The sequence below is a fragment of the Pangasianodon hypophthalmus genome, chromosome 3 (genome assembly GCF_027358585.1).
Source record: "Pangasianodon hypophthalmus isolate fPanHyp1 chromosome 3, fPanHyp1.pri, whole genome shotgun sequence".
Lineage (NCBI taxonomy): Eukaryota > Metazoa > Chordata > Actinopteri > Siluriformes > Pangasiidae > Pangasianodon > Pangasianodon hypophthalmus.
The window spans coordinates 8,717,470-8,742,332 of record NC_069712.1 but is presented as its reverse complement, the minus strand read 5'-3'; the positions used below and the strand labels follow the sequence as shown (position 1 = coordinate 8,742,332).

General features: G+C 35.0%; 2 pseudogenes; both read left to right on the top strand.

Moving 5' to 3' along the window:
- The first annotated feature begins 628 nt into the window (after positions 1-628).
- Positions 629-2,237, top strand: LOC113541182 (uncharacterized; annotated as a pseudogene).
- A 6,037-nt stretch (positions 2,238-8,274) lies between these two features.
- Positions 8,275-9,573, top strand: LOC113541193 (uncharacterized; annotated as a pseudogene).
- The last annotated feature ends 15,290 nt before the right edge of the window (positions 9,574-24,863 follow it).

The following is a 24,863-nucleotide window of genomic DNA, read 5'->3' as shown; positions in this document are numbered from 1 at the left end:
TGTTTAGTTAGATATTGTTGATTTAAGAAACCTGAATATGAAAACATTTACCTTTTTTGAAATGTAAAAGCTTCCATCATGAACTCAGCAATTCTTAGTTTCTTAATGTGAATGGCAGAGATCTCTGGAAGAGAAAGAATGGAGATGATAGCATTAGACACATGGTTTCTATCAGTAGCAATAATTTCATGTTCTTTGTTCTTATAAGTTATATTGAAAAGGCAGAAATAAATCCATATTTTTATTATCTATATTACCTGTATATTTCTACAGTATACAGAAAATTACTAGTGGAACAAAGTTCTACTTGATGATATCACTGAAATGCTGTATAGCTTGTGATATTGCGATGAAGTAGGGCATGACTCAATTGTGGTGAGTTAAAAAAATATATATTAATCATCATTAGGAGGATCAAAGAGGTAACAACAGAAATAAAACCAAACCCATGGAGAAAAAACATATTCACTGTCAGATGAGTGGATTGTATGGATGATAATTAAAATTTCACCAAACTAAAACAGTCGCTAGTGAAAAGAAGAAAGGCCACTTAGAGGATTGAAAAATGTTGAAACAATGGTTCAAACAAACAACGAAATGAAATGATTTTTGGATCAAGTATCTAGTGATGACAAAAAGACAGTGGGAGCCTGACATACCACACAAACTGGTGGATACAGAACTGGAGCAGCACCATGTCACAGGCAAGATCAGGGACCTCATTTTAGCCTATCAGGTTAGGTTAGGTTCAACTTTATTGTCATTGTCAGAGTACGAGTACGGAGACAACGAAATGTATAAAGTATTATTATAGGTTCAGTCTAAGAGTTACCTCTGAGGCCTCTTGGCCATGAACATTGTGGTCAAATCAGCCAAGGTGGAATGCAGAGGCCCTCATACGTCTGGATTTTGACAGCCCCCATCAGAGCCTTCAAGGATGAACTGATGGGGCTGGGGCTGGGGCCCAGCCCCAACAACCACAGTACCCAGATGTAGATGGATTCTCCAGGGCTTGGAGAGGCTCATCACATGGGCTCAGATGAGCTCCAAGCCAGAGAAATCTAGGTCCTTGGTGCTGAAGAAGGGGATGGGGGATTTTGTGGCCACTACTGGTCTAAGACGTCTCCTTGTCAAATGTGGAGGGCTTCGAGAGGATGATCAGTCATCACCTCCACAGGTGGCTGGGCCAACCATGATGCCTGAGAAGCATTGTTCTGTACAGGAACAACAACAACAAACTGAGGCTCCCCATGAGCAGTCTGAGTGAAGAGCTCTTGGTTACCTGTGCAAGACAGATGCTACAGTACAAGGAGTCAAGTGACACAAAAGGCTCCCATGCTGGCATTGAAGTGCAAACTGGGAGGAAATGGACAATGATGGATGCAGTAGAACAGGCTGAGTCATGGCTATAGCAGAGAGCTCTGGTGGGGACAATGGCATCTGGCCGAGCAGGGTTCGCTACACTATGACCGAGGCCAGGGCAGGACAGGTGCCAACTGGTCCAAGAAGAGGTTTAAGACAGGGTTGAGGACCAGCATATTAGGTGGGTATGCATCAACAAGGTGCATGGACAAGATGGGAACAGGCATTAGATCGGAGAATCTCTTGGTCCGAGTTGCGGCAAGCTGAACCTTTCCATGTCAAATTCTTAATCCTACGACATCCTACCGAGCCCATCCAATGTCCTCAGCCAGGGAAATTTTTGAATAACCAGCATGCCCTTTGTGCCTCAGTCAAGGAACACTAGAGCAAGTTCTCAGTTGCGGCACCAAAGCATTGGGTGAGGGTCACAACCATTGGTGGCATGACCAGGTGCTGAAGGCAATTGCTGACACCATCTGCAGTGCCAGGGACCAGTGCAAGCACCTCTGACCAGCAAGGCAGACAATTGCCTTTGTCAGAACAGGAGAGAAGCCCCAGCCCCAGCCCCAGCTGAAGGCACCAAATGGGCTCTTTGGAACAGCACATGACTACCAAATGAGGGTGGACCTGGGGAAGCAGCACTGATTCCCAGAAAATATCACAGATACCACCTTCAGACCAGACATAGTGCTGGTTTTGGAAACATCAAACCAGGTTGTCATGCTGGGGAGGGGAAGACAAGGGAGACCAATGAAAGGAAGCAAGCCAAGTATGCAGACTTAGTGGAAGAGTACTACAGACAGGGGTGGAGAGCACAGGGCAAGTCAACAGAGGTTGGCTGCAGAGGTATTAATGGTGCCAGTGGGGCTTGTTAAAACCTTAGTCACTGGGGAGGAATGAGGAGGGTTGTGTTAGACATGTTTGCAAGGCTGAAGGATAAGCAGGGTAATCCATAGAATATAAGCTATTTAGACACAAGCCAGGGCCTGAAAACCCCTAGCTGGGTCACTTGGGTGAGGGTGTCTGATGTTAAAAGGCCCGAAACTCCTGATAACCCCAGGTTGCATAACTGATCCTGTACATGACTGTATCCAAGGGCATCTTGAGATGTATTTTAAAACCAAAAATTAGATGAGTGGATTATTTTGATGATAATTAAAATTCCAACAAAAATAAAACAGTTTCTAGTAAAAAGAAGGAGGTCCACATAGAGAACTGAAAATGTTTATGAAAAGCAATGGTTCAAACAAATAATGAAATTAAATTATCTTTGAAGGAATAAAAATGTAGCGATGACAGAAAGACACATTGATGCAGAATTACTGACGCAGATTGTCCTTGTTGTGATATAACCAATGATTAAGACCTCATAATTAGCTAAGGGTAAAAAACTTAACACTTAAAACTTTCTAATAATTTATTTATGTCACACAAAAGGACATAGGGTCTCCCTGGAGTGGAAAATATAAAATTAAGTGAAAGAGTAATGTGGTGGACTTGACCATCATTAAAAGGTAAATCAGTCAAAAAAAAAGCACAGTTCTAATGAATTAAAAATAATGTCACTATTCATACACATAGAATTCAGTACCCCTGATGCTTTTAAATGACATGAATGTAACTGAATGAATTAAATGTGTTTATTTATATGCGAAACTCAATGACAACAGCTGATTAGTGACTGTCTTGTAACCATTAGCTACTTTTAATTAAGTAGTATTTACATAACCTGATAACTAAAAATATGTATTTTTGTTAATAATCTGATCAACCTGTTTATATGTATTTAAATAATCTGAAAATGGAAAAACTCTAAGTTTACATGACTCAGTACGTAATCAGATTTTTTCCTTAACACATGTATGTATATGTTTTTTTTTTTTAAATTCAGCAGACAGAGATTAAACATTCTTACTGCATAAAGTTTTCATACCTCACACATAGAGTGTGCATCTGAACATAACTGGACAACTGGACACCACTAAGCCTGTAAAGTGTAAAGTCTAAAGTCTATCTGGCATCAAGAAATTGTGTAAAGGTCCTAGCAACTCATGATGGATCAAGATTCATACATTGCTATTCAAGAAATTAATAGTACAAGTCTGGGCTAGCAATATATGCTGTCCAAATTAAATTGTGAAATTAATCTTTATGTTATAAATTCACTTTTAAACCCTTTAAGTGGTTAAATTTTAAAAGGACGATTATTCAAAAATGTATTTTAAATTATAGTTTAGCAACTACTCTGAATTATTCAGTAGCAACAGTGAACATGATTAAAAAAAAAGGTCTGTATAAGAACAAATAATGTAAGTTTGGGTCCACCAAATGTCCTGGGTCTTTAAGAGTAAAAACACTGGCAATGAGTGATTTAATTTATTAACTGGTTTTAAACACAGGTCGTGATAAATTAAAAATAAAAAACCTTTACAAATGCCCTGATACAGTAATTAATAAAATTGGGTTCTAAGATGTGATCAATTATAGCTCCAAAAACTCTGTGGAAATATGGGAATTGTTGGCATGTTGTACTTTAAGGGCTTGTTGTGCACCACACTATGACATATTCACTACAAATGTAAAACAGAATCATGGAAGGAAATAACCAACCACAAATGCAAATGATATTCACTGGGGTGTCAAACACTGTAATATCTATTTATCTAAGGAGATTAACACATTAAAAATCAGCAAAACAATGTAATGCAAAGCAAGAGTGAAAATAATGGCAGGAGAGCGAAGTGAACATGAAGTAATGTGAGTAAAAAAAGCCACATCCTCATTAAATGTTAAAATGTAAAAAATGGTAGTTATAAAAAATAATCCTGTTCTAATTAAACATTAGATTACACATATAAAAAAAACTGTGGGTGTGATTTTGTCAGTAGAACCTTGACCTAGCAATAGCTTTTGTCTGGAAAAATATACAGTGCATTACTTCACCAAAACACAAAGGTATTTAAGTTATGTTAAATATACAATACTCAAAAAAGTTACATTAACAAATCTAAGCAGTCAGGCTACTGGGGAAAAGGTAAATTATTATTATATCAGGAAAATTATTTCCTAGGATTTTTTTTAAGTAAACTAAACTATAAAGTGGTTGTAGCAGGTTGCCTATTCAGTTTAATTTTTCATTTTTAATTCATCTTTTAAATAAAATCTAATGTAAGGAACCATCTTTCATATGAGAGAAATTTGAAGGTTGCGTAAACATTCACTAGTATTTATAAAGACTACTAAGCTGTCAGTACTGTATTACATACAAGGTAGTTACAATTTGGTGGACAAACCTTAAGTCTTTGGTAATGCTTGTTTGTTTTAGCAGCAAAATGACACATGATACAGCAAATACTTTAAACTAGTAAAATGAACATTTTGCTTTAACGAGCAACTATATAATGTATACACCAATGATTACTTGCCTTGACTGAAGGAAAATATTTTATACAGTTGAAATTATATCATTTACACTATTTGGTCAAAGTATGAGGACCCCTGATCAATCACAAGTTTGGTTTGAAGCTTCACTTCTGTTGCCACTTGGTGGTGCTAAGACAGTGAATCACTATTGGTACTGGAACATACACTACATGGCCAAAAGTTTGTGGACACCTGACCATCACACCCATATGTGCTTGCTGAACAGCCCAGATTTATTCCCCTCTTTGCTGTTATAATAACCTCCAATCTTCTGAAATAGCTTTCCACTAGATTTTGGAGCATGGTTGTGGGAATTTTTGGTTATTCACAAGAGCATTAGTGAGATCAGGTACTCATATTGGGCGAGGAGGCCTGGGGCACAGCTGAAATTCCAATTCATCCCAAAGGTGTTCAGTGGGTTTGAGGTCATGGTAGCACTACATATTGTCAGGCATTTGCTCTTGGCAAAGTATATGCTTAGCTTATTTCGTGTTCTGATATTACCGAGCCTTGCATATCATTGTGTTTGTTATTCTTGGTTCGATCCTATTTCTGTCCCTGTTTCCTGCGTTTTTTGCCTGACCAAGTTTGTCCTGTTTGCCAATCGTAGCATAACATAAAATCACTTGCTGATATAGGCTATTTTTAAATTATAATATTGTGATCAAAGTAATTTTCAATGTCATATAAGGAAATTACATTCTTTTTCTCTTTATTTATTTTTATATTTTATATTACTTGTTGAAGCTGGATGTAAAATAATAAAATATAGATGGTATTGTTGTTCATGCTTATTTTTTTCACTTAAAAGAAAAGTGACGAAAGAGCAACATGAAAATAGTACAGCTGTAATTTTGTTGCTGTTTTTAAATAGTATAAAACTGTAGAATCCCTATCATGCAGAAGACTGCAAGGTTTTAGCTCTTTTGTGAGAAATTAATGTGAAGTATGCTTCATATAAAAAAGAAACATTAGTTTAGTAAAAAAAAAAAAAGTCCTACTGTTCATTTACATATCATAGTCATTCTGCTGCATACATGGAAACATTTAATCTTATTTAACAAACGTCTAAAAGAATTTAACCATTAGACAACTCATATATTTTATTACATAAAAATAACATAATGAAAAGAATAGATCTTATTGCTGGCAGTATTCTCTGTAATTTGAAGGTGAGATCATTTAGCCAGGGATGAAAGTAAGTTTTCCAACCCTGTGTAGATAGAGGAATGGGTACACAAATCCAGAAAATATCGTAAAGTAGGAGAGCACAGATATAACTTCTGATTTTTGTGGTTCTGATACAGAATCATACACAAACGTTAAAATCATCATTGGACAATAAGTAATAATCATGAAAACCAGAATAATCACAATCACCCAAAAAGCTTTCTTTTTCATGCGATTGGACTCTACATCTTTTACACTTAATTTCTCACCAGGTCCAGGTTTCCTCAAAGCCTTAAGCACTGCTATAGAACAGAGAATCTTAATAGAACATACAAGTAAGTACTCTGGCAGTAGAATATAATACAGTATACATCTGATAAGTATAAATGAGGAAAGCACACTGAGTCCTAGAATGATTATCCAGGCAACAACTGAAAGTGCAGTGCGGTATCTTAGTGCTTTGTATTTTAGGAAGATGATGGGATGGATCACTGCCACATATCGCTCCACACAGACACAGCACTGGAAGACAGGACGGCTGATACTATGCATTAAGGATAAAAACACTGTAAAAGAATACAAAAGGTTTTTTGGATCATTTTTATAGAGTATAATATTGAATAGACCAAACACCACATTGAAGCAAATGACGATCTCACACACACAGAGGTTAAGAGAAAAGAATTCTGATGCTACTCCATTTCTGGCACCCGTTACAATCAGCCCCAAAACATATACGTTGAGTGGTAGAGACACAACCAGCACAATCAGGCTGAGACTGATGAATGTCCAGAGCGAAGAGACAGGTATATTACTATCAGTAGGAAGGAAAAATGAAGAGTTCATGACTGTCTCTATGGTGTGTATCACTAAATTCCTGAGGAGGATAAAATGGAAGACATAGAAAAAGGTCAGATAAAGACACTGATGTTGCAGTTACCTAATGCTTTTATAAAACCTCCTGAAATTTTAACATTTAAAATTCTCATTGTCCATGTACTAACTTAAAATATTTACATCCTCAAAAGTATGCAGTCAAAATCTCATTATTTCATTTTTAATTTGTCCTAGATTTTACAATTAATATGCAAAGGAAGTTATCATACCACATATACATTTTTAAACAAAAGGTTATATCCAGCACCCTAAATAAGAGGTTTTCTCTTTCACAAAAGGTTCCAAATAGACCCACTTTTAGAAAGTTAGAACTCCCAAAAACCCCTGAGAAATCTTTTCCTTTTTTTCTACTAAGGGTGTAATGTACAATTATAATATTATATCTAGTGCTGTGTTTGATGTAGCCTTGGAGAGACTGGAATATAGACAGCATATTCCAGTTTGTTATGTTTATTTGTTAACTTATTTATTAGATTTTTCAAGTAAAGGATAATTTATAAAAAAAAACCCTGTTTCATATATATATATATATATATATATGCATCTTCCCTGTAGTGATACAACATTTTCCTGCCAAATAAGTTGAAAAGTGTTTGCCATATATAGAGTTTTGTCTTTTTTTTCTACTCAGGTTTTCATATATGCAAATGTAAAATTCATATAAAACAGATCTATGGGAACCCCATTACTTGAAAAATAATCCTAAAGTTCAATCTGATTAAAGATTTAAGGGATGTAAATCTCTTTTCCTATCATATCGTTAACAACTCACTACAAATAACCTAATGGATAGTGAAAAATGTTTAGTTAGATATTGTTGATTCAAGAAACCAGGATACAAAAACATTTACCTTTTTAAAGTGTAAAAGCTTCCATCATGAACTCAGCAATGCCTATTCTTAGCTTCTTAATGTGAATGGCAGAGATCTCTGGAAGAGAAGGAACGGACAGCATTAGACACATGGTTTCTATCAGTAGCAATAATATCATGTTCTTTGCTCTTATCAGTTATATCGAAAAGGCAGAAATAAATCCATTTTTTTATTTATCTATATTACCTGTATATGTCTACAGTATGCAGAAAATTATTAGTGGAGCAAAGTTCTAGTTGATGGTATCACTTAAATGCTGTATAGCCTGTGATATTGTGATGAGGGAGGGCATGACTTAAATGTGGTGAGTTAAACAAAACAAAATATTCATCAACATTAGGAGGATCAAAGAGGACACCACAGAAATAATGAATCAAGCAGGTCAAATTAACAAACACACAAAAAAAATCCACTGTCAGATGAGTGGATTATGTTGATGATGATTAAAATTCCAACAAAGCTAAAATAGTCACTAGAAAAAGAAAGAAAGGCCACTTAAAGGATTGAAGCAATGAAATGAAATTATCTATGGAGGAATAAAAATCTAGTGATGACAGAAAAACAGTGGGAGCCTGACATACTACATAAACTGGTGGAGACAACACTGGAGCAGCACCATGTCCCAGGGAAGATCAGGGTCCTCATTTTAACCTATTAGGTTAGGTTAGCTTCAACTTTATTGTCATTGTCAGAGTATGAGTACAGTGACAACAAAATGCAATATTATTATAGCTTCAGTCTAAGAGTTACCTCTGGGGCAGTCATGTCAGAGAGGCACTGCCTGGAAAAAAGGGGTCATCACTGGATGTACCATTTTACTGTTTCTTTTTGCCTTGGCCATGAACATTGTGGTCAAATTAGCTGAGGTGGAATGCAGAGGCCCTCATACTAAGTCTGGAGTCTGACAACCCCCATCAGAGCCTTTATGGATGACATAACAGTAACAGCAACCACAGTGCTGGGGAGCAGATGGATTCTCCAGGGCTTGCAGATGCTCAACACATGGGCTCGGATGAGCTTCAAGCCAGAGAAATCTAGGTTCTTGGTGCTGAAGAGGGGGAAGGTGACCGACCAGTTCTGCTTTTCTCTGGAAGGCACCAGGATAACATCAGTCACTGAGAAGCCGATCAAGAGCCTTGGGAAGACCACCTACAGCAATCTGAGGTATGCTGAGTCCATTAAGGTCATGGACCAGGAGTTGGCTTTACCAACACTATTGGTCTAAGACTTCTCCTTGTCAAATGTGGAGGGCTTTGAATGGAGTATCAGTCATCACCTCCACAGGTAGCTGGGCCAGCCATGAAGCCTGAGCAGCATCGTTCTGTACAGGAACAACACCAAACTGAGGCTCCTCATGAGCATTCTGAGTGAGGAGCCCCTGGTCACCTATTTAAGTGAAGTGCTCCAGCACAGGGAGTCAAGTGACACAAAAGGCAACCAGGCTGGCATTGAAGTGCAAACTGGGAGGAAATGGATGGTGCAGGATTCAGTAAACCAGGCTGAATCATGGCTATGGCAGAGAGCTCTGGTGGGGACAATGGTATCTGCCTGGGCAGGGCTTGCTACCCTACGACTAAGCCCAGGCAAGGACAGGTGCCAACTGTCAGAACATTTCAGTGTCAAGTTCTTCCCACTCCATCTATGACATCCTACCAAGCCCATCCAACCTCTTCAAGCTTTGAATAACCAGCATGTCCTTTGTGCATCAGAAGAGGAACACTGGAACACATTCTAAAGCTGCTGGACCAAAGCGCTGGGTGAGGATCACTACCGTTGGCGGCATGACCAGGTGCTGAAGGCAGTTGCTGACACCATCTGCAGCGCCAGGGACCAGTGCAAGTGCCTCTAACCAGCAAGGCAGGCAACTGCCTTTGTCAGAAGCAGTAGAGAAGCCCCAGCCCCAGATGAAGGCACCAGCAGGGCTCTTTGGAACAGCACATGACTGGTAAATGAGGGTGGATGTGGGGAAGCAGCTCCAATTCCATGTCTGGGCTAGCAATATATGCTGTCCAAATAAAATTATCAAATTAATCTTTATGTTATAAATTCACTTTAAAACCTTTTAAGTGGTTCAATTTTAAAAGGACAATTATTCAGGATTATTTTAAATTATATTTTAGAAACTACTCTGATGAAAAGGTCTAGCTAGAAGAACAAACAATGTAATTTTGGGCTCACCAAAGGCCCTGGGTTTTTAAGAGTAAAAACACTGACAATGAGTAACTCAATTTATTAATTGCTTTTGAAAACACAAAATGATAAATGAAAAAATTTACAAATGCCCTGACAGTAATTAGTAATATTGGGTTCTAAGATGCAATCAATTATAGTTCCAAAAACTCTGTGGAAATATGGGAGCTTGTTGTACACCAAACTATGACATATTCACTACAAATGCAAAACAGAATCATGGAAGGAAATAACCAACCACAAATGCAAATGATAGTCACTGGGTTGTCAAACACTGTAATATCTATTTATCTAAGGAGATGAACACATTAAAAATCTGAACAGCAAAACAATGTAATGCAAAGCAAGAGTGAAAATAATGGCATATAAAAAAAAACTGTGGGTGTGATTTTGTCAGTAGAACCTTGTCCTAGCAATAGCTTTGATCTGGAAAAATATACAGTGCATTACTTCACCAAAACACAAAGGTATTTAAGCTATATTAAATATACAGTACCCAAAAGAGTTACATTAACAAATCTAAGCAGTCAGGCTACTAGGGGAAAAGGTCAGGAAAATGATTTCCTAGAATTTTTTTTAAGTAAACTAAACTATAAAGTGATTGTAGCAAGTTGTATATTAAGTTAAATTTTTCATTTTGAAATAATCTTTTAAAATAAAATCTAATGTAAGGAACCATCTTTCATATGAGAGCACTTTCAAAGTGCATAAACATAAATACTAATGAATGTTTATGCACTTTGAAAGTTCTCTCATATGAAAGATGATTCCTTACATTACATTTTGTTTGTTCATCTTCATGAAAATAAATTATTTTTGTCAGTTTGCTGCTAAAAAAAACAGGCATTACCAAAAACATAAGGTTTGTCCACCAAATTGTAATTAGATAAATTGAGCCATAAGAAGAGAAAAATACCTAAAAAAAATGTTTTAATCAGATTTCCATGATATCAATATTAACAAATCCATATAACACATAATCATGTTAAGTGCCCCAGTTTACCATTTCACCCTGTATGCAATACAGTACTGACAGGGTAAACTGGGGCGCTTACAAATAAATCACAAACTGAATGGCTGAAAGATCAAGCACTAATTTGTTTAATTAAATATATAAGCATTTTTGATGGTGAGAACATTTATTAAGCACACATCTGTGTAGCACTACTAAATCTTCTACATAATTGTTACATTAACATTTTATGAGCATACATAAATATACACACATTGCCTAAATGACCCATTCAAGTCTCAGCTTCTTATCCTGTTATTCATCTTAAAACATATTGTTTATATTGTAATGGCGATGAATTGTTCACAACAGTGCAACTAATAGGAAATGTACATATTTACAAGAGTGAGGCCCTACTCCCCTTTTCTGATTACAGCCATGACCTTGAGTACAGCTTAAAGCTGTGACTGGACAGTGATTGCATTTCAGTGTGGCACAATCAATATTTATTCCTAAAGAATCACTATCATGCAGAAGACCGAAAAGTTTTAGCTCTTTTAAAGTGAGAAATTAACATGTGTATTCTTTAGCTAAAACCAGAAACATTAGTTTCTTATTTTACAAACATCTAAATAGTTTAGAAGAAATGAATAAATTGTAGCGCTGGGGGTATTCACTGCAATTTGAACAGAATCATAAGCATGGAATGAAAGAAAGTTTTCCAACCCTGTGAAGATACAGAATTGGATGCACAAATCCAGCAATTATCATTAAGTAAGAAAACACTGATAGACTCATCCATCTCTGTGCATCTGATAGAGAATCATACACAAATATCAGCATCATAATTGGACAATAAGTAATAATCATGAAAACCAGAATAATCACAATCACCCAAAAAGCTTTCTTTTTCATGCAATTGGACTCTGCATCTTTTACACTTAATTTCTCACCAGGTCCAGGTTTCCTCAAAGCCTTAAGCACTGCTATAGAACAGAGAATCTTAACAGAACATACAAGTAAGTACTCTGGCAGTAGAATATAATACAATACACATCTGATTAGTATAACTGAAGAAAGCACACTGAGTCCTAGAATGATTATCCAGGTAACAATTGACCATGCAATGCGATATGTTAGTGATTTGTACTTTAGGAAGATGATGGGATGGATCACTGCCACATATCGCTCCACACAGACACAGCACTGGAAGAATGGACGGCTGATACTATGCAGTGAGAACACTAATGCAAGAAAATAAACTAAAGGGTTTATTTCATGATTTCTGTAGAGTATAGTGTTGAAAATATTAGGCACCACGTTGAAGCAAATGATGATCTCACACACACAGAGGTTAAGAGAAAAGAATTCTGATGCTACTCCATTTCTGGCACCCGTTACAATCAGCCGCAAAACATATATGTTGAGTGGTAGAGACACAACCAGCACAGTTATGCTGAAAATGATGGCTGCACAGAGATCAAAGACATACATATTACCATCAGTAGGAAGGAAAAATGAAGAGTTCTCTATGGTCTGTGTAACTAAACTGAGGAGGATAAAATAGAGGACATAGAAAAAGGTCAGGCAAAGACACTGATGTTGCGGTTAGCTTATATATATATATATATATATATATATATATATATATATATATATGTATACACACACACACACACACACACTCACACACACACACACACACACATTTATATATATATATATATATATATATATATATAAAATTTCATTTGATCTTTCATGTGAAAGAACGTTGAAGGTTACATGAATATTCACTAATATTTATAAGGACTACTAAGCTGTCGGTACTGCACTGTATACAGTAAAAATTGTGAACTGAGACACAAAATATTATGTGGAAATGTGAACTATATCATGGAACGATACTGTATGTCTGGTTCTGTTCTTATGGCTCAATTCATCTAATTACAATTTGGTGGATAAGCCTTATGCTTTTGAAAACCCTTGTTTGTTAGTTTCAGCAGAATTTTTATTTTTTTTTTTGAAAGAAGACACATCATACAGGAAAACCTTTATACCTCGAGATGTATATAGGTCTCTGAATACTTTCTGAATGCACACACACACACACACACACACACACACACACATATATATATATATATTTATATGTATATATATATATATATGTGTGTGTGTGTGTGTGTGTGTGTGTGTGTCTGTGTGTGTGTGTGTGTGCATTCAGAAAGTATTCAGAGACCTATATACATCTCGAGGTATAAAGGTTTTCCTGTATGATGTGTCTTCTTTCAAAAAAAAAAAAAAAAATTCTATATATATATATATATATATATATATATATATATATATATATATATATATATATATATATATAAAGTGCAATATAAAGTGCACTTTCTGAATGCACACACACACACACACACACACATATATATATATATTTATATGTATATATATATATATGTGTGTGTGTGTGTGTGTGTGTGTGTGTGTCTGTGTGTGTGTGTGTGTGCATTCAGAAAGTGCACTTTATATTGCACTTTATATATATATATATATATATATATATATATATATATATAGATATATATAGATATATCTAAATATATATATATAAAGTGCAATATAAAGTGCACTTTCTGAATGCACACACACACACACACACACACAGACACTATAGATATATATAGATATATACACACATGCATCTGCTCTGTAGTTATACAACTTTCCTCTGCCAATTAAGTTTAAATGTGTTTGCAATATATAGAGTGTTATCTTTTTTTTCTTTTTCGGTTTTCATATGTGCAAATTTAAAATTCATATAAAACAGATGAATCAGGACCCCATTGCTTGTGAAAAAAGTTTTTTTTAAAAAAGGTATGATCTGATTAAAGATTTCATGGGTGTAAGTCTCCTTTCCTATTATTTCATTCCTGATTCACTACAAACAACCTAATGGCTAGTGAAAAATATTTAGTTAGATAAAGTTGGTTCAGGAAACCTGGATAGAAAAACATTTACCTTTTTTGAAGTGTAAAACCTTCCATCATGAACTCAGCAGTGCATACTCTTAGCTTCTTAATGTGAATGGCAGAGATCTCTGGAAGAGAAGGAATGGAGATAATAGCATTAGACACATGGATTCTCTCAGAAGCAATAATTTCATGTTCTCTGTTCTTATCATTTATACTACAAAGGCAGAAATCTGATGCACATGCACTTTTTCCGCATAAATCGATATTTTTATTTATCTATATTATATGTCTATTTCCACAGTATACAGAAAATTACTAGTAGAGCAAAATCTAGTTGATGATATCATGAAATGGTTCATGATATGAAATGGTTGATGTAGTCTGTGATATTGTGATAAGAGAGGGCATGACTCAAATGTGGTGAGTTGAGCAAAACAAAATTTTTCATCAATATTAGGAAGGTCAAAGAGATAACAACAAAAATAAAGCAAAAACAATGAGCTTCGTGAGTCAAGCAAGTCAAAATAACATGAAAAAACATATTCACTGTCTGATGAGTGAATTCTGTTGATGATAATAAAACGTCCAACAAGACTAAAACAGTTGTTAGTAAAAAGAAGCGAGAACATCTTGAGAATCAAAAAAATCTTCAAGAGAAGCAATAGTTCAAGCTAACAATGAAATTAAATGACCTTTGGAGGAATGCTAATCTAGTGGTGACAGAAAGATGCACTGTCATCATCATTGACCTTTACTGTTAACCAAATGGATGTGTAAGAAAAAAATGATGAGGACTTCGAAGATCTCAGTGAAGAATAAATTTATTGCAGCGTAGCAGTTACAAAGTACATGAAGCGCTTTGATTCATCAGAGTGAAAGTGAACCTTGAACAATATCAGCTCAGACATTTTATACTGTTTTTCAAACTAGTTTTCCCATCTGTAATGTAAATGAAGTCTTGCTCTAAATGTAAATTAAGGATAACAATTGAAGTGGTCACTTTCCTTTCTCACATTATTGATGTCATTACAGGTGTGACCACCCAAATGGTGGGGTGATATGATTGTCTAGACAGATGTCTTTCTGAATGGTACTTGATGTCCCAATGCCGCTCCCATGCTATAATTGATTGAATATTACTTCAGGTGGTATAATCCACATATTGCTGAGACCGAGATGAATGGTCCCTATGATAATTAAGCCTTTTTGGGGGATGAGCTTGTTGTAACACCTACCTTGGAGTGGAGTCTGCTTAGAGGCAGTCTGTAATTTTTTACAGATAGAACATCTCTATGTCCATGTGGACACACAAACAAAGCAGTTCCTAATTATAAAGCCAAAGGTAATCATATTTCTGTTAATCATGCTCATTTATTATGACTACATAGGTAGGTACAATTCTGGGCTAGCAATATCTGCTGTCTGGATTGAGCTGTCATGTTAGCTCTTTATTATTATTATTATTATTATTATTATTATTATTATTATTATTAAAGGTGTTAAATAGGCAGGGAAATGGGATGATTATTCAGCCTTTTGTTGTAAAGCATATTTTAAGCAACTACTCTAATTATTCAGAAAAAACAGTGAAAGTAATCTAGAAGGTCTGTAGCTACAAGAACAAATCTGGGCCCATTAAAGGTTCCTGGGTGTTTAAAAGATTAAAACATCTTTTAAAACCTGTCAATGAGTATCTCCATTTGTTCATGGCTTTATGAAAAATAAAGCAACTTTCTTTAAATGCCCAGATACTGTAATTACTTATATTAGCCTCTAAGATGTAATTAAAATATAGTTATAATATAATATAGTTCCTAAAGCTCTGTGGAAATATTTGAGTTTGTTGTGCATTAAACTATGACACATTCACTACAAACGCAAAACATGCAAAGAAATTACCAACCACAAATGCAAATGATAAAGCCACTGGGTTGTCAAACACTGTAATATCTATTTATCTAAAGGGATTAACACATTAAAAACCTGTACAGCAAAATAATCTCATGCAAAGCAACAGTAAAAATAATAGTAGGAGAGAGACGTGAACATGAAGTAATGCGAGTGTAAAAAATCTCCATCCTCATCCCCATAATGATAAAATGTAAAATATATAGTTATAAAATACATCTAGCTATAATACTAGTTTAATTAAACATTAGATGCCAATAAAAATGTGGGTGTGATTTTGCCATTAGAACCTTAGCCAAGAAATAGCTTTCATCTGGAAACATATACAGTGCATTGCTTCACTTAAACACAAATGTTTTCAAGTGATATGAAGTAGAGAGTACTCAAAAATAAAGTTATTGTTTTAATGAGCAAATGTATAAAAATATGCAACAGTAAATAAATGGTTGACGGAAGGAAAATATTTGACTCATTTGAAATTATTTCATTCCTGTCTGAAATATGATGCTGATGATGATGAAGACTGGAGCACAGTCAAAGTTTCAGTTCATTCCAAAAGTGCTCAGTGAGGTAGAGGTGAAGGCTCTGTGCAGGACACTCGAGTTCTTCCACTCCAACATTGGCAGATAATGTCTTTATGAATCTTGGTTTGTGCACAGGGGCATTGTCATGCTGGAACATGTTTGGGCCCCTCAGTTCCAGTGAAGGGATATCTTAAATGTACAACATAAAAAAGACATCCTATATAATTGTGTGCTTCCACCTTTGTGGCAACAGTTTGCGGAAGCACCACATATGGGTGCAAAGGTCAGGTGTCCACATACATTTGGCCGTATAGTGTATATTTGAAACAGTGCGAAACTGTATCTTATTATTATTATTATTATTATTATTATTATTATTATTACTATGGGTGACTCATGTCACACCCCCCTTAGTCTCCCTCCACTGGCTTCCTGTAGCCACCTGCATGAAATTCAAGGCCTTGATGCTCATATACAATACCTTGTCTGGAACAGCACCCCCCTACCACAACACTCTCCTCGAGGTTTATGTTCTTTTGGGCAACCTGCGATCAGTTAACAACCGATGCCTGGTAATGCCTACTCAGCGAGGCAAGAGGTCCCTTTCCAGAATGTTAAAAATGACTGTCCCTCAGTGGTGGATGTTAAATTTTGGCTTTCTGGATTTTGTTTTAGTGCTCTTATTCTTGAAACTTTTTACTTAGTTTACTTTGTCTGAGCATTGTAATTGTCCAGTCACAATACAAGAAGGTAATGTTTATTTATTAATATTTATTGTTCTTGATTAGGGTTGCTGCAATAAGTGATATAATATTATATACAAATAATATTGCACCCACTGAGAAAAAAAAAACAATATTAAGCGTTGACATTAAAATAATTCAGAACTAGAAGGCTTATAGTGGTTACCGACATGAAGTGTCAAACAAATCACTGTAACACACATGGTTTACTTATTAAAAATTGCATAACAATACAATATTGGGAAATGTAGTCAGTACAACAGCGTAGCAGCATTACATCATATATTTTGCAAATGCAAAACAGAAAGCTTGCAAATAAATCACAAACTGAATGGCTGAATGATCAAGCACTAATTTGTTTAATTAAATATATATGCATTTTTGATGGTGAGAACATTCATTAAGCACACATCTGTGTAGCACTACTAAATCTTCTACATAATTTTACATTAACATTTTATGAGCATACATAAATATACACACATTGCCTAAATGACCCATACAAGTCTCAGCTTCTTATCCTGTTATTCATCTTAAAACATATTGTTTATATTGTAATGGTGATGAATTGTTCACAACAGTGCAACTAATAGGAAATGTACATATTTACAAGAGTGAGGCCCTACTCCCCTTTTCTGATTACAGCCATGACCTTGAGTACAGCTTAAGGCTGTGACTGGACAGTGATTGCATTTCAGTGTGGCACAATCAATATTTATTACTAAAGAATCATTACCATGCAGAAGACTGAAAGGTTTTAGCTCTTTTGAAGTGAGAAATTAACATGTGTATTCTTTAGCTAAAACCAGAAACATTAGTTTCTTATTTCACAAACATCTAAATAGTTTAGAAGAAATGAATAAATTGTAGCGCTGGCGGTATTCACTGCAATTTGAACAGAATCATAAGCATGGAATGAAAGAAAGTTTTCCAACCCTGTGAAGATACAGAATTGGATGCACAAATCCAGCAATTATCATTAAGTAAGAAAACACTGATAGACTCATCCATCTCTGTGCATCTGATAGAGAATCATACACAAATATCAGCATCATAATTGGACAATAAGTAATAATCATGAAAACCAGAATAATCACAATCACCCAAAAAGCTTTCTTTTTCATACGATTGGACTCTGCATCTTTTACACTTAATTTCTCACCAGGTCCAGGTTTCCTCAAAGCCTTAAGCACTGCTATAGAACAGAGAATCTTAACAGAACATACAAGTAAGTACTCTGGCAGTAGAATATAATACAATATACATCTGATTAGTATAACTGAGGAAAGCACACTGAGTCCTAGAATGATTATCCAGGTAACAATTGACCATGCAATGCGATATGTTAGTGATTTGTACTTTAGGAAGATGATGGGATGGATCACTGCCACATATCGCTCCACACAGACACAGCACTGGAAGAATGGACGGCTGATACTATGCAGTGAGAACACTAATGCAAGAAAATAATATAAAGGGCTTTTTTCATGATTTCTGTAGAGTATAGTGTTGAAAATATTAGGCACCACATTGAAGCAAATGACGATCTCACACACACAGAGGTTAAGAGAAAAGAATTCTGATGCTACTCCATTTCTGGCACCCGTTACAATCAGCCGCAAAACATATATGTTGAGTGGTAGAGACACAACAAGCACAAGTATGCTGAAAATGATGGCTGCACAGAGATCAAAGACATACATATTACCATCAGTAGGAAGGAAAAATGAAGAGTTCTCTATGGTCTGTGTCACTAAATTGCTGAGGAGGATAAAATAGAGGACACAGAAAAAGGTCAGACGAAGGCACTGATGTTGCAGTTAGATTATATATATACATACATATATATATATATATATATATATATATATATATATATATATATATATATATATATATATATATATATATGTATATGTATATATCAAATGAAATATATATATATATATATATATATAAATTTCATTTGATCTTTCATGTGAAAGAACTTTGAAGGTAATTTCAATTTAATTTGAATATTGACTAATATTTATAAGGACTACTAAGCTGTCAGTACTGCACTGTATACAGTTAAAATTGTGAACAAGATTATGTTGAAATGTGAACTATATCGTGGAATGTGATTAAAGAATTTTAGATACTGTATGTTCTTTCTGTTCTTATGGCCCAATTTATCTAATTACAATTTGGTGGATAAGCCTTATGTTTTTGGAAACCCTTGTTTGTTAGTTTCAGGTGAATTTTTTTTTTTTTGGAAGAAGACACATCATACAGGAAAACCTTTATACCTCCAGATGTATATAGGTCTCTGAATACTTTCTGAATGCACACACACTCACACACACACACACACACATACACATATATATATATATATATATACTGTATATACATATACATGCATCTGCTCTGTAGTTATACAACTTTCCTCTGCCAATTAAGTTTAAATGTGTTTGCAATATATAGAGTGTTATCTTTCTTCTATTTAGGTTTTCATATGTGCAAATTTAAAATTCATATAAAATAGATGATTCAGAACCCCATTGCTTGTGAAAAAAGCTTTTTAAAAAGGTACAATCTGATTAAAGATTTCATGGGTGTAAGTCTCCTTTCCTATTATTTCATTCCTGATTCACTACAAATAACCTAATGGCTAGAGAAAAATATTTAGTTAGATAAAGTTGGCTCAAGAAACCTAGAAAAGCATTTACCTTGTTTGAAGTGTAAAACCTTCCATCATGAACTCAGCAGTGCATACTCTTAGCTTCTTAATGTGAATGGCAGAGATCTCTGGAAGAGAAGGAATGGAGATAATAGCATTAGACACATGGATTCTCTCAGAAGCAATAATTTCATGTTCTCTGTTCTTATCATTTATACTACAAAGGCAGAAATCTGATGCACATGCACTTTTTCCGCATAAATCGATATTTTCATATAGAAAATATACAACTATACAACTAGCAAAATCTAGTTGATGATATCATGAAATGGTTGATGTAGTCTGTGATATTGTGATGAGAGAGGGCATGACTCAAATGTGGTGAGTTGAGCAAAACAAAAATTGTCATCAATATTAGGAAGGTCAAAGAGATAACAACAATAATAAAGCAAAAACAATGAGCTTCGTGAGTCAAGCAAGTCAAAATAACATGAAAAAACATATTCACTGTCCAATGAGTGAATTCCAACAAGACTAAAACAGTTGTTAGAATCAAAAACAGTCTTGAGAATCAAAAAAATCTTCAAGAGAAGCAATAGTTCAAGCTAACGATGAAATTAAATGACCTTTGGAGGAATGCAAATCTAGTTTTGACAGAAAGATGCACTGTCATCATCATTGACCTTTACTGTTAACCAAATGGATGTGTAAGAAAAAAATGATGAGGACTTCGAAGATCTCAGTGAAGAATAAATTTATTGCAGCGTAGCAGTTACAAAGTACATGAAGCGCTTTGATTCATCAGAGTGAAAGTGAACCTTGAACAATATCAGCTCAGACATTTTATACTGTTTTTCAAACTAGTTTTCCCATCTGTAATGTAAATGAAGTCTTGCTCTAAATGTAAATTAAGGATAACAATTGAAGTGGTCACTTTCCTTTCTCACATTATTGATGTCATTACAGGTGTGACCACCCAAATGGTGGGGTGATATGATTGTCTAGACAGATGTCTTTCTGAATGGTACTTGATGTCCCAATGCCGCTCCCATGCTATAATTGATTGAATATTACTTCAGGTGGTATAATCCACATATTGCTGAGACCGAGATGAATGGTCCCTATGATAATTAAGCCTTTTTGGGGGATGAGCTTGTTGTAACACCTACCTTGGAGTGGAGTCTGCTTAGAGGCAGTCTGTAATTTTTTACAGATGGAACATCTGTATGTCCATGTGGACACACAAACATAGCAGTTCCTAATTATAAAGCCAAAGGTAATCATATTTCTGTTAATCATGCTCATTTATTATGACTACATAGGTAGGTACAATTCTGGGCTAGCAATATCTACTGTCTGGATTGAGATGTCATGTTAGCTCTTTATTATTATTATTATTATTATTATTATTATTATTATTATTATCATTATTATTAAAGGTGTTAAATAGGCAGGGAAATGGGGTGATTATTCAGCCTTTTATTGTAAAGCATATTTTAAGCAACTACTCTAATTATTCAGAAAAAACAGTGAAAGTAATTTAGAAGGTCTGTAGCTACAAGAACAAATCTGGGCCCATCAAAGGTTCCTGGGTGTTTAAGAGATTAAAACATCTTTTAAAACCTGGCAATGAGTATCTCCATTTGTTCATGGCTTTATGATAAATAAAACAACTTTCTTTAAATGCCCAGATACTGTAATTGCTTATATTAGCCTCTAAGATGTAATTAAAATATAGTTCCTAAAGCTCTGTGGAAATATTTGAAGTCGTTGTGTATTAAACTATGACACATTCACTACAAATGCAAAACAAAAGCATGCAAAGAAATTACCAACCACAAATGCAAATGATAAAGCTACTGGGTTGTCAAACACTGTAATATCTATTTATCTAAAGGGATTAACACATTAAAAACCTGTACAGCAAAATAATCTCATGCAAAGCAACAGTAAAAATAATAGTAGGAGAGAGACGTGAACATGAAGTAATGTGAGTGTAAAAAATCTCCATCCTCATCCCCATAATGATAAAATGTAAAATATACAGTTATAAAATACATCTAGCTATAATACTAGTTTAATTAAACATTAGATGCCAATAAAAATGTGGGTGTGATTTTGCCATTAGAACCTTAGCCAAGAAATAGCTTTCATCTGGAAACATATACAGTGCATTGCTTCACCAAAACACAAATGTTTTCAAGTGATATGAAGTAGAGAGTACTCAAAAATAAAGTTATTGTTTTAATGAGCAAATGTATAAAAATATGCAACAGTAAATAAATGGTTGACAGAAGGAAAATATTTGACTCATTTGAAATTATTTCATTCCTGTCTGAACTATGATGATGACAATGATGATGATGATCAGGATGATGATCACGATGATGATGATGATGATTATTATTATTATTATTATTATTATTATCATTATGCACTGCTCCACAATTTAACCCCTGCACATACATTGTACTGAGACTCATGCTGATTTCCAACTTGAAGTGAGGCATGGTAGAATTATCATAACATAAAATCACTTGCTGATATAGGCAATTTCTAAATAATATTTCTATACTTTATTTATTTATATTTTTCAAATTAGGGGGGCATAGTTGCTTAGTTGTTAGCACTGTTGCCTCATGCCTCCTGCATTGGGGGTCTGAATCCCGCCTCTGCTCTATATGTGTGGAGTTTGCATGTTCTCCCTATGTTTTGGGGGTTTTCGCTGGGTTCTCTGTCTTTCTACCCAAGTCCAAAGACCTGTGTTGTTGGCTGATTGGCATTTCCTAATTGTCTGTTGTGTGTGTGCACGTTTGTGCCCTGCGATGGGTTGGCACCTCATCCAAGGTGTCCCCTGTCTTGTGCTCCGAGTCCCCTAGGATAAGCTCCAGGTTCCCCAAGACCCTGTATAGTATAAGCAGTACAAAAAATGGTTGGATGTTTCATATAAGTAGTTGTAGCTGTATGTATTATAGCATATGTATTAACTCTAGCTCCCTGTGAAAATAAAGTAAGAAAATATAGATGGTTTGTTATATAGATGGATGTTGTTATTCTCACACTACCTTCCCCAGACTTCTCCTTTATGACCCACTTGGCATTCCACAATACTTACACATGTTCATTAACTGTCTATATATACTCCTAGCTTGTCATCATTAAAATCATTACAGTTTAAGACATTGGACCTCTTTCTTTTACCTTTTTGTTTTACAAGTTTTTCATTGTTCTGTATGGTTTGACTTTCTGAATTTTGTTTTAGAGCTTTAATTCTTGAACTTTTCACTTAGTGCCATACTTCTATGTCTAAGCATCACAACTGTCCAGTCACCACAAAAGAAAGCATGGTTTATTAATTAATATTTATTACTCAAGATTAGGGTTGCTGTAGTAAGTGATTTAATGCTGAATGCAAGTAATATTGCATCCACCAAGGGTGCAAAAAGTCAGACAGTGTTAAGCATTCACATTAAAAATCACTTTGAGCTCAAAAAGTGATACTGGTTACTATAACATGAAAGGTAAGAAAAAAATAAGTAAAGCACATGGTTTACTTATTAACAACTGTATGACATTACATGTTTAAGAAGTGTAGGTATAACAACAGCCTAGAAACATTATATCATGCGTTTTGCAAATGCAAAACAGAAAGCTTGCAAATAAATCACAAACTGAATGCAAATGTGGAAAAAAAAACATGGCAGTGAAAGAGCAAGCACTACTTTGTTTTAATAAAATGTAAATGTATTTTTAAAGGGCATTAATTGAGAGTTGAGAGATTTTTTTTTTTAAATGTAGAAACATATACACCAACATAACATAAATATGAGTTACAATGCAAGCACTACAAAATCGTCCACATTATAATTCATTAACATTCTGTTTATTATATGTAGAATATACACACATTGCCTAAATGACCCCTTCCAGTCTCAGCTTGCTATGGAATTATTCACCTTAAAACATATCATTTACTAACTGCTATGAATTGCTCACTACAGTGAAACTAATAGGAAATGTATTGAGCTTATGAGTGTCAGGAATGTAAGTCTGGACTCTCCACTGGATTCTGGGAGTTTAAGTGTTTCATCTTATACAATGTTAATGGCACTCAGTGACCGATAATTATTTACTGACTAATAAAATTTTGAGGTTATTAATCTCTATGTTTCGTCTTGAAATTATAAAATTTTGCATTTAGGACTCTTTTACTAATATTCAAACAATAATTTATTATCTGATATTTAATTATTTGGAACTAAAACTGTTTCCAGAAATTCAGGAAAGACTTCTAACCCTATAGATGTAGAGAAATGGACTTACATAACCTAACAGCAAAAAGATGACAACCACAATGCACCAGAGCAGGTTAAATTCTGCCACTGACAGAGTTCTGTAAAGAATCCCTACAATAAACATAGGAGTATACTGAAAAAACATGGTCACTGTGATTATCAGAATAACTGTAATTGCTTTTTTCTTCATATGATTGGCCTCCTCTCTTTCCTTCCCTTTCTCACCTGGACCTGGGTACTTCAAAGCTCTAAATATGGCCAACGAGCAGAACAATTTAATAAAGAGAAGGAGAAAGTACAGTGGCAGGTAAGCACAAAGGAACATGTACATATTATTTACGCTTAAAACAAAGAAAGAGTACACACAGTAGCCAAGAGTTGTCATCCAGATTACAGCAGAACATGCCAGTCTGTATCTCAGTGGTTTGTATTTCAGGAAGGAAACAGGATAGAGCACTGCCAGGTAGCGCTCAAAGCAGATCACACAGTTAATCAGAGGACGGCCAGCATTGGGTAGTGCTATCATAAAACATGCTACATAATAAAGTTTTGGACATTTTGAGACTGAAAGGAAGGCCAAACTACTCAGACAGAAGAGAATCTCACAAACACTGAGATTGAGGCTGAAGAACTCTGCCACTATTCCACTTCCTTTTCCCGTGCAAATAAGCCACAAAACATAGGAATGTATTGGAAGGCCCAAGATGACATTGATGGAATAAACCGAAAGGTAGATGTATGATGATACTGGTTTGTAGAGTGTAACATTGCTGACCACATTCGGCGAGGTGGAAAGTTCATGAGTGAAGTTCATCTCCAATCCTGTACTTTGCTTCTGACCACAAAAATTAAAAGGAATTACGATCTTTGAAAGAGAAAAACTT